At 39.5% G+C, this 10,153-nt stretch overlaps 1 long non-coding RNA gene across 1 annotated transcript in view; it reads right to left on the bottom strand.

Annotated features, from left to right (window-relative positions):
- Positions 1 to 3,868: 3,868 nt before the first annotated feature.
- Positions 3,869 to 10,153, bottom strand: part of LOC108446355 — a 12,255-nt gene continuing 5,970 nt past the window's right edge. The window contains exon 3 of the long non-coding RNA XR_001861523.1: positions 3,869 to 3,984. This is a non-coding gene — a long non-coding RNA (uncharacterized LOC108446355). The remainder of the gene's footprint in view (positions 3,985 to 10,153) is intronic.

The following is a 10,153-nucleotide window of genomic DNA, read 5'->3' as shown; positions in this document are numbered from 1 at the left end:
AGAACAAGTCCCCTGCTGGAGACAATCTGGCTGTCAGGGACATTCACCAATACACTGGGACTATGAGAGAGTGGTTTTCAGCAGCCTTGATCATCATCAGGAGGAGAGGTGAAGGGATGTTTGACTTTTTTCAAACTGTAGAATGTGAAGTTGGGCAATGAAAAATAAAGTGTCTAAACTTAGTAGTGCTTCTTTAACAGTCTAGCTGATGACCTTTTTCCACCATAGAAGATCTCCTGAGGCTAGCACTGAGGCTCTGTTCATAAATGCTTATCAAATATATTGACATTCTCAGCTGCTCTGAGCTAAGTTGCAAAATGTTCTCACTCCATGAGGGATGGGTTGCTAACAAGCCTGTATCTCTTCTCACACCAGTGTAAATCAGAAGCAACACCAAAACAGTCAACGTAAGCCATACTGTCATCAAATTGGAATGAGCAAGGGGAAAATCATGCCTGATTCTGCTTGTCAGTTTACAGCTGAGTTGGAAATCACATGCTTGGCCCTAATTGAACAGTTCTAAATGAAACAGAAGTTCAGTTCATCTTATTCAAACCCCACAGTAAAAATTAACCTAGCTTGCACTGTCAGCAATAATCATGTAAATTCCTGTGGGACTGTAAAGTTGCAGATGAAAAAAAATATCCTCCCAGTGAGGCTGGTATTACACTTTCTAAAGCACCAGAAGCTAGGATCAGAGCTCACCCTCAGGACTGTGGCTCCCAGAAATGCGCAGCCCTTGCACAATTCTGTAAAATGCAGGGCAAGATATACTGTGGCTGTCTCTGGCAGCTGTGTTAGGCCAAACAATGAGTCCTTTAGAAAATCATCCTCACATCTGTGAATAATAATTGGAACATAGACTGGGGACGGCTCTCCATCACAATGTCTCTCTGCAGGGAGGCTTGCAGTTTCCTGCAGTGGGAGAGCAAGCAGGAGGTCCATCAACTCCTGGAAGACCCATTCTGGGAGATCCCAGCTTGCTTTGGTTTGGCAGGAGAGGAGGAGGCCATGAGTCCTCTGGGTTGGCAGGGCTGATGCTCAGTGGATTTGCAGAGCTCTGCTGAGTCTTGGAGCTGCACCATGCAGGTAGCCCTGCCATACAGAAATTCAGGAGGGAGCCACTGAAGGACAGGCACCCTGCCTGGTGGTGTGCTCCCCAGCAGTAGCACCAGTGTCTTCCTCCTGCAGAAGGAGTCGGAGACCCACAGGCCCACCGTCACGCCGAGCAAATCACAGAACTCATGGGGAGTCTTTGTGTGACAGCAGAGGATGAGCAGCCCTCCTCCTTTGCAATGTGTGGGTACTCCAACACCTCGGCTTGCATCAGGTCAGGCTTAGGTTCAATATCAGCAAAAATTTCTTCACTGACAGGGTGGTTGGGCATTGGAACAGGCTGCCTAAGAAAGTGGTGGAATCACCATCCCTGGAAGTGTTCAAAAGGCATGTGGATGTGGCACCTGTGGAAATTTAGTTATTTAATCAGTGTTAGGTTATCAGCTGGAGACAGTGATATCAGAGGTCTTTTCCAACATTAACAATTTCATGATTATATACTACTACTTATTTCCAACAGTGTTTGGGATGTAAATTCTGGGGAAAAGAGCTTAGCATGAGATGCTACTAATTTTTTGGTAAGAGAGAATCCTTAGAAACAGTAAAGTGACTGATTGTGTGTTCCTCTGAGGTTGTCACTGTCCCTATAAAACCTACTTGCCTCCCTCTTGGCCTCTCTGCATCTTTGCTGGCATTGACTTTAGATGCTAGCACCGACAGAGGCTTTGTATCTCCCCCATTCAAAGTACTGTAAAACATGACCGAACAGGGAATATCGGAGGCCGTTAAACATGCTTTAAAAGTTCTTTAATTTGATGTATCATGATAACTGCACTTTAATAAAAGCAATCTCTGGTCTTAATAGCCATACAATAAACTGTTATTTATATGAGTCAACGTGCCTGGCTGAGCCTTCCAGGTGTGCCCCAGACTTTGAATCATCAGAGCAATCCAGAGGGAGGACGTTGTCTGACAGAACCCAAACAAGGCTTATAAACAGGTGCCATTTGGCCTAGTCGCATCTAGGGGTATGCTGGCTATATTAAGCGCCTGGCACAACATGGCACTTTCAGTGCTTTGATTTATTTCAGTATTACATTTAATTGTTTCCTTCTTGCCAAAGCTTTAACATGCAATGCTTGTAAATATAACCTGCGCCCTCCATATGGCATGCCGGTTTTCCATTTTCAAATGCAATCGTCCTGGAATAATGACTGTGGTATAACTCAATTTGAGTTCTGCTGCTGGGGACTTTATTACATAATGCTTTCTAATTGACCCTCATAGTTTAATAAGACAGAACATTTCGCCAGAACATTGACAAAAGTTATTAATTTTCACTTCAGCAGAGACCAGTGTCCCAATTAAATCCCATGATAATGCCTGACTGACTGACTGACCTCATTATGGCTAATGCTTATTAGTCCTGCAGAGAGGATAACATCACACACTGTTAAAATGGCTAAATGAGCACATACAACTATTCAGCATGATTATAATTTACATACATGACTAATTTTACTCCACCAGTCCTTGTCTGGTGAAACTAATGCTGTAAACTCCTGTCACACAACAAGATAGCCGCTGAGAATTTTGAACCTATCATAAAAAAAGACCTTTAGTGTTTTAACAGAAAACAACACCCAGTTAAATCCTGCCTGCCTTCTTGAAAAACAGTTATAAGTACTCATAGTATGTGTACTTCAACTGGTAATGTGCTTATGCATGTTTCTTTTTAAAAAGTAATTACTTCATTTTCTTTAATGAACTAAAATAATGGCTAAGATCAAACCTTTCTGAAAGCATTTTTACGTGCCATACAGTTTAACTGCTCTTCCTCATGAAGGGCTGTGTTTTTACATTTTCTAGGAGATGTTAAAATGTAGTATACACAGCAATTTGCATTCATCAGAACCTTTCCCTCTGCCTCTTTTAATAGTTCCTCTCAGGAAATCACTTAAGCCAAAATCCTTTATTAATACATTATAAACTAAAGAAAGCACAAGTTTAAAAAAGTCACCTGTTTTGACAGAGCCCTTCTGAAAGAATGGCTGCATTTTTCATGTGGTTTTAAGAAGAAGTAGGGTAGGTGAGTACAGTGTAAGGACTTCTTACACCCTTTCACTATGGTTTTAAGTTGTTATAATTACATACATCTCATGATATGGAGCATGTACCAATACTCCATCCTCAAGATTTTCTGTGGCTTTATTCCATCTTTTTCCCACAGGATTGTACATTTGACAAAGAACAACAGTGAAAGCCTGTCTCCCAGGATTTGGTTTGTTCAGAGGCAGGGCACTGTGAACTTTCAGAAGAGAAATTGACAAGACAGGACAAGACTCACAGATGCTGGTAGATTAAGATAAATAGCAACACCCACTACCTCACACACACACACATATGCAACCTCACCAGGGCCAGGTGATTTTCAGGTTAACAAGGTTAACTTTCTCAGACACACCTCAATGACATCACAGTCTATGTCCCCTTTCCTTCCAGTAAGATTTATCCATAATAGAGTGGCCTCTTTGAAAAAAGAACTTCCAAGCCTGGTGGGCCTAGGCTCAGAGGTCATTCTTCTTCAAAATGACCATAAAAGCAAAGCCAAGGTCATCTACAGCAGTTGCTGCCACTGAATAAAGGCTGCATGCATGAGAATGACTGCCAGGGAAGAGTCCCTTTCCCTATACCAGTTCCTTCCTCCTTTTGTTTTCAGACACATCACTTTTTCACTCATAAATCCCTTAACTCATGAGACTGGGTTGAGCCTTTCAGCCTTGTTTTCAACCATGCATTTTCTGCATTCATTGTTTGCAGTCACATACCTCATACCAATGCCTTCAATATACTTCCTGCTCAATCCCCATCTTAATCACATTTCATCTTCTGTCATTACACCTTGGAAAGGAATATAGCTGACATTGTCTATAAAAATAAAGTGCAGACACAGCAGAAAATTAAGTCTCAGACATATACAATAGATGTTTGCATGGTTACAACTGAGCAAAGAATTTGGCCCAGCATGTTTGTAAATAAAACCTTGAAGGTGCTGAGAGATGTTAATTAAGTTGATAGTGTATTCTTAATTTAAAATTAAGTATTTGTATTTTGCCATTTAACTGTCATGTTTCATTTCCAGTATTGTGTTATGTTCACTAACAACATTATGAGACATAACATAGCATGATCCTTCACTATGCAAAAGAAGCCAAGCAATTGTGAATGCATTAAAGAAACATCTGATCACACCATGCATTATGTAAACAATTATTCCAAACAGAAAATAAGATGCTGTAAAACAGATCTTCAGTTCTGGTACAAATCTCCACCATACTCTATTTTGCTGCCACTTTTAATTGTTGTTTTCTGGGGAAGGAGGGAAGCAAGCAAGCAAGCAAGCAAGCAAGCTGCCTGAGTCTGGAAGCCGCTGATTTGTGTATGATGATCAGCATTCACACTGTCAGGAAGATCTGAAAATATCCAAAACAAAAATGGCCAAATGGACTCCATCTAGACAACTAAAGGATCACAGGGTCTGTCCATGAATAACATTTCTTTAATTGAGCCTTCTTAGGAAGAGAAATCCTGTGGTTTGAAACTTCCTGTGGTTCAGCATAAAATTTTTTTCATATTGTTTTTTCATATGTTTTTTTCACTTAGTAATCCTTCCAAAATCGTTCATAAAGGGATCGACCACAGTTTAGGCATAGGGAAACAACACTAAATCAGTACAGGTAAAAGACAAAATGGACTGTCTGGAAGCTACATACAGTGAGGAACAGAAACAACTATAATGCTGAGTTCAGGCTAGCAGGAAGAAGAGTCCAAAGATATATCTATGGCAGTAGTGTTACACACACAACAGCAGAAGGAAATAAAGTAGCAAGACAGGTGAACAGCTGGAAAATAGATAACAAAAGGCCATAGGGAAGGGGAGGAAAAACTGATGAAAAATGGAAGTTCATGGATAGTGGTCAGGCAAAGGCCTTGTATACTTTAGGTAATGCTGGGTTAGACAAGTAAAGCAAGTCATGAGTTCAGGAAGGTTAGAAAAGGGGAAAAAGGAGGGGAAATAGTATGAAAAGAAGTTTGTTCTTTTTCAACATCTCAGAAGTCAAAATGCTATACTGTGGAATCAAGTGAAAAGGAAGTCAAGGAATTTGTAATAGAAGACTTCTTCATCTGGGGTCAGTCAACAGTTACACTCCAGTCAGATCATGGTGGGAGCCATGTGGACAGAATGTGGCTGTTAGTAACAACAGGAATTCAGAAAGGAACACTTTTGTCCATTTATTTTAGAACAATAAAGAAGAGCATAAAGGTCACAAACTAGTCATGGGAGTTGAACCTAAATAAACTGCTGCCTTATTAGTTCACTCTCAACCTTAAGGGATGCTTTCAACACTCCTAGAAATGTTTTCTCTCTGGTTCTTATCACTCATGAAGCCTTTCTCAAACACCTATTTTGACGAAACAGCTTGCTGCTTCCATTTATACTATATGGACTGACAACAAACTTTACGCCTCAGTGTGCTTTCTTCTCCTACTCTTCCCTCGCCTCTGCAAGCAATTCCTTGATACATTAACTCATGGGATGAATCTTTTGAGTTTAATGCTTTCTATGAAGACTGCAGCTCCTTCTAAATACATGTAACTGGAGGCCACTGCAAGAATTCCTGTCTGAAGCTGATTTTGCTGCGGTGGATGTAAATAGTCCAACCTGCGCATCATCTGAACTGTGTAAGATAAGAGTCTAAAGAGAAGAAAATAGGAACAGTGTATGTCACTTTTAAGCAGTATATTCCAGGTGGGGATGGAGAAAAGGAGGAGGAAGGAAGTACTGCTTGCAGGTTGAACACTGACTATGCAAGAATTCTGTTTACAAATTACTGGGGGAAAAAAATGGAATAAGAAGAAAAAGCAGTACTTCCTTTCAAAATTGTTTGCACTGTGAAATCAGAAAAGAACCTCCTATAACAGAAAAATAGCCTCCCTTCTGCCATCTTTGGTGTAGAAAGTGGTACATACTGATAGTAATGCTATGCTACAGGTCAAGTAAAGATTAATCTATCCCATTGATACTGTAAGGGGAGTCTGGGTAGGCAGTAAGTAATCATTCCATTTGGAATTGGTCCAGAATGTGGGGGTTAATGCACCCATTCTTGCAAAATATATCATAAGACCTTTAATGAGCTGAGTGGTCAGTATCAAATCTTGGAAAGGTGTCTAAATGCTCTCCTGACATCATTCTGGGCTGTGGTTCAGCATGGACTAGGGATGAGAGAAGGGAGAGAAAAAAAGGAAAATGCCACCTACAGTACTGAGTTGCCAACACCTAATAAAGAACAAGGAAATGAAAAACTAATCAAAGGTGAAGAAAGGACATGAAAAATTTAAAAGATCAAGTCCAGAGTGGACTACAGAAAGGACTAGAAGCAATGGAAAGGAATGGAAAGAATGGAGGAAAGAAAACAAAGTAAGAAAATGAAACCTGAAGAATGGAAAATCATTGCTATCTAGAAAAAGAATAATAAGTTTTAAAAAATCAACCAACGAACCAAACAAAACACAAAAAATCCACAAAAAAAACCCAAAAAAAACCCCAATACAAAACAAAACAAAACAAAACAAAACAAACAAACAAAAAAAAAAAACAAAAAAAAAACAAACCACAAAATAACCCACAAACAAACAAAAAAAAAACCACACCAAAAAACCCAGCCATAAGAAATACATGGAAAGAAGAGATAGCTGGCCTCCAGGATGCGGCAGGAGTAATTTATTGACAGAAGAAGACCTCACTGTGGAAGGGAGAGGGAGAGAGAGAGAAGAAAAGAGAGAGAGAGAGAGAGAGAGAGAGAGAAAGAGAGAAATTAAATTAATTTTTCCCCTCTATGTTCACAAAGGAAGATAAGAGACAAATGCCAGGAACAGACATAAATTTCCCTGGGGTAGAAGACGAAATATTGAAGAAAATCAGGATCATGTCAGACCAGGTGATTGAGAAATTAGAACTTCTGAAGACTGAAAAAGCTTTACAGTCAGATTAGTTCCAACAAAGGACAGTGAATGAAGGATGGGGTAAAGAAATGGAGGAAATCTTTAAATTGCATTTTGGTACAGCAAACCTGGGCTAAAATGGTTCACAAAAAGTTCAGGAACTGTTGAACCAAATATCTCAGGAACTGCAGGATCAGTGTTTCATATTGACTGCGACTCCACCCTAGAGGGACAGAAAGCAGGGGAGACTTCAAAGGTTTTCTCCACAACCACGGAGGTCACCGTCTGCCTGTTTGCTCACTTTTATGTACCTGGCACTTGAGATCTGCTGGCAGTCATTTCAGTGTGGCTCCAGTGACAGGGTGGGCCAGTAACTTTACATGTGGGGTGTCAGGAAGAACTGTGTTCCCTCTACTCTTTAAATCAACATTGTAAATGTGTCAACATCACCCGTAGGAAGCATTAGAAAGTGTTACTTTAAAGTGTTTAGAAGGCAGCTTGGATTTTTTCCATTGGAGTTTTGTGTAAACAAGGCTTTTCTACTACCTGGGGCTCCTGTGGGAGGCACCCAGTCACCACAATGAGAAAATACATGCTGGAAAATACACAGCAAAGGCAGAACCAGTGAAGATTGCTGTATTTGCCATGTATGCATCTAGGTCAAATTCAGCAGTAAAACAGTAGCCAAACCTCGCTAGAAAATAGCTGTAATGGGGTACATTTCATGCCGTATTTTGGCATTTAGTGTTTGTAACATTCTGTGCTGAAGGAAAAGAAAGGTGTGGAACAGTCTGTGTGACTGAGAGGGTGTCAGATTAAAAGAGATGGAGCAAATTAGAGATTGTTAGGAAGCTCTAATTACTCACAACTTCTCAGAAAATTACACTCTAGTTATTTGTTTGGCTGCTGCTTATGTCACCAGTATGTTTGCTCTGGTCTAAAATACTTGCACACAGAAACGCCAAACTGAAGTTAATGGGACTGACATGCTGCAAGAGACTAGATAATTAATACCAGGGTTGGGGTGGAGCAGGACAGGACTGCTCCACTCATTTGTTTTGTCCTGCTCATTTATTACCCATTGTATGAAACAGCTGTAATTCTTTAGCAACACATAAACGAGATTTCTGCCAATTAATAGCAAAGAATCTCACAGCATTGATTGTTGCCCTGTGTCTTAGTCTGCAAGGTCTGCCTCAGACACCCTCTTAAGGAGTAGATGCCATTCATGGCTTTGCTTGAGGGTAAGAAAGTATCCCAGCCTTATGGTCTGAGTAACTGTGAAGTTTCCACTTTTCCAGGGCACTCAAAATTCCTGATATTATAAGATTTCAGTAAATTCTTTCAGCACACTTAATTATTTTTTATGTAAAAGGCAATATAAATATAGGTTGTTCATGGCAGTGCAAAGTCTCACGCAGTGAATTCCCATTACAGCTACAACAGCCTTTTTATTTTTTGTCTCATTTCTGCAGAGTTGTTAAGAAATGTCTACAACCCATTGGAATGACAATGTCTAAGTATTTAAAAAAGTCTCTTACGATCAAATTTTTCTAACCTGGATTATTATACGGGGCTTTCATCTTGCACAAATAAGTAGTTGTCTGCACAACAACCAGATTTCCTTATGTAAATCTGCAAATAGCCAGCAAGATTCTCTCTCTGCACATTACCTATGTATGCAAATAAGTCTTTTGAGCATAGCTCCATTTTAACTTCTACATGTATACACATTCAAGAACAGTCAGATTCTTGCTCATATTATCTAAGAAGGTTGATCAAATACTAAAATTTACAGGATCAATATTTTTTTCTTTTACAAACACAACCAAAGACATTGAGATTTTTGTATATAACTGCATATCACTTTCACTGGAAGCAGGAAGCTTCAAAAGGAACTGCTGCCAACAGGACAACAAAGCTCATGATTTTAACCTTTGCCCTGTAGTCTGTAAGTCAAAGATCAAAGTTCCCTAGTTCCAAAGTTGTTTGCATACAGTCATTCAACACAACATATGCTTTCAAGGAATTCCTTTGTAAATACAATTATAATGTGCAAAACCCAGCAAAACAAAACAGTAACGTATGTTCCTGTTGATTGAAGGTTAAAATCATACGTCACTCTCAGTTTCAGTTTCCTGGGTTTTGGGTTTGCTCTCTCAGATAATAAAAATTGTGCTTTGCAGAACAAGGTGTGTAATAAATTTAGAAGGAAGTTTAATTGGTAGTTTCTGGGATTAACAGCAAGAATGTGAGTATGAAACTACTTACACTATGCACAAACTTGATATGATTTCAATAATGTCTGCACAAAAGGGGAACCTTATTGTTACTTTCAGCTATGCTAGGAAAGTCTGTATTTCCCCAGTAAAGATTCAAGAGCACTAGGCACAAAAATATTGCATTAGCTCTTAGGAAATATTTTGTGCTGGTGACATTTCTGTGATTGTTTTTGGAAGTAGTGACTTAAGGCTCATTAGGTAATGCTAGTTTAGTGCAGACAAATGTAGTGGGTAGTTTTTCACCCATCACCTTTAAAAGTGGATTGAATGCATTGTATTGTATGACCAGAGAGCACAGTGCTGACAAGGACGTTCAATTCCTGCCTGTATTTTTACTGCTTGATTATCAGCAGAGCTGTGTGGAGCCTGATGTCTCTTCTAAAGAACAGCAGCTCTAAAAGTGCACCACATCCTTCATGATGACATAGACAGTGAATGTCTATTGCCAAAGCAACGTCCTGAAGGAGGACACAAAACACTGGGGGCTTTTTTGTACCTTCAGTGTCAACGAGCAGATTGTGCTTCTCCATGATGTTAATCTAATTTGAGAAAACAGATTGTTCAAAACATCTTGTCATTGCTTATAGTGCTGTAAGCATAAATGTGCTATATTCTCAGAATGCAATTTGCAAGAACCTCGGTTTTTGTGTTTAAAATTGTGCAAGATTTGCAATAAAGTGCAAAGACAGTTGTTTTGCACTTTTTCCAGTGCCAGAGGGACTGGGGAAAAAAGTATTCTCCAAATACTAAATTTGAGCACTGACTTTCAAGAAGCTGAATAAAAATTTAAAAATAATAGTGCTTTTCTATGT

Source organism: Corvus brachyrhynchos, unplaced genomic scaffold, assembly GCF_000691975.1.
Source record: "Corvus brachyrhynchos isolate BGI_N302 unplaced genomic scaffold, ASM69197v1 scaffold194, whole genome shotgun sequence".
Lineage (NCBI taxonomy): Eukaryota > Metazoa > Chordata > Aves > Passeriformes > Corvidae > Corvus > Corvus brachyrhynchos.
Note: the sequence above shows the minus strand (reverse complement) of the source record. Positions and strands in the feature narration are given on the sequence as shown.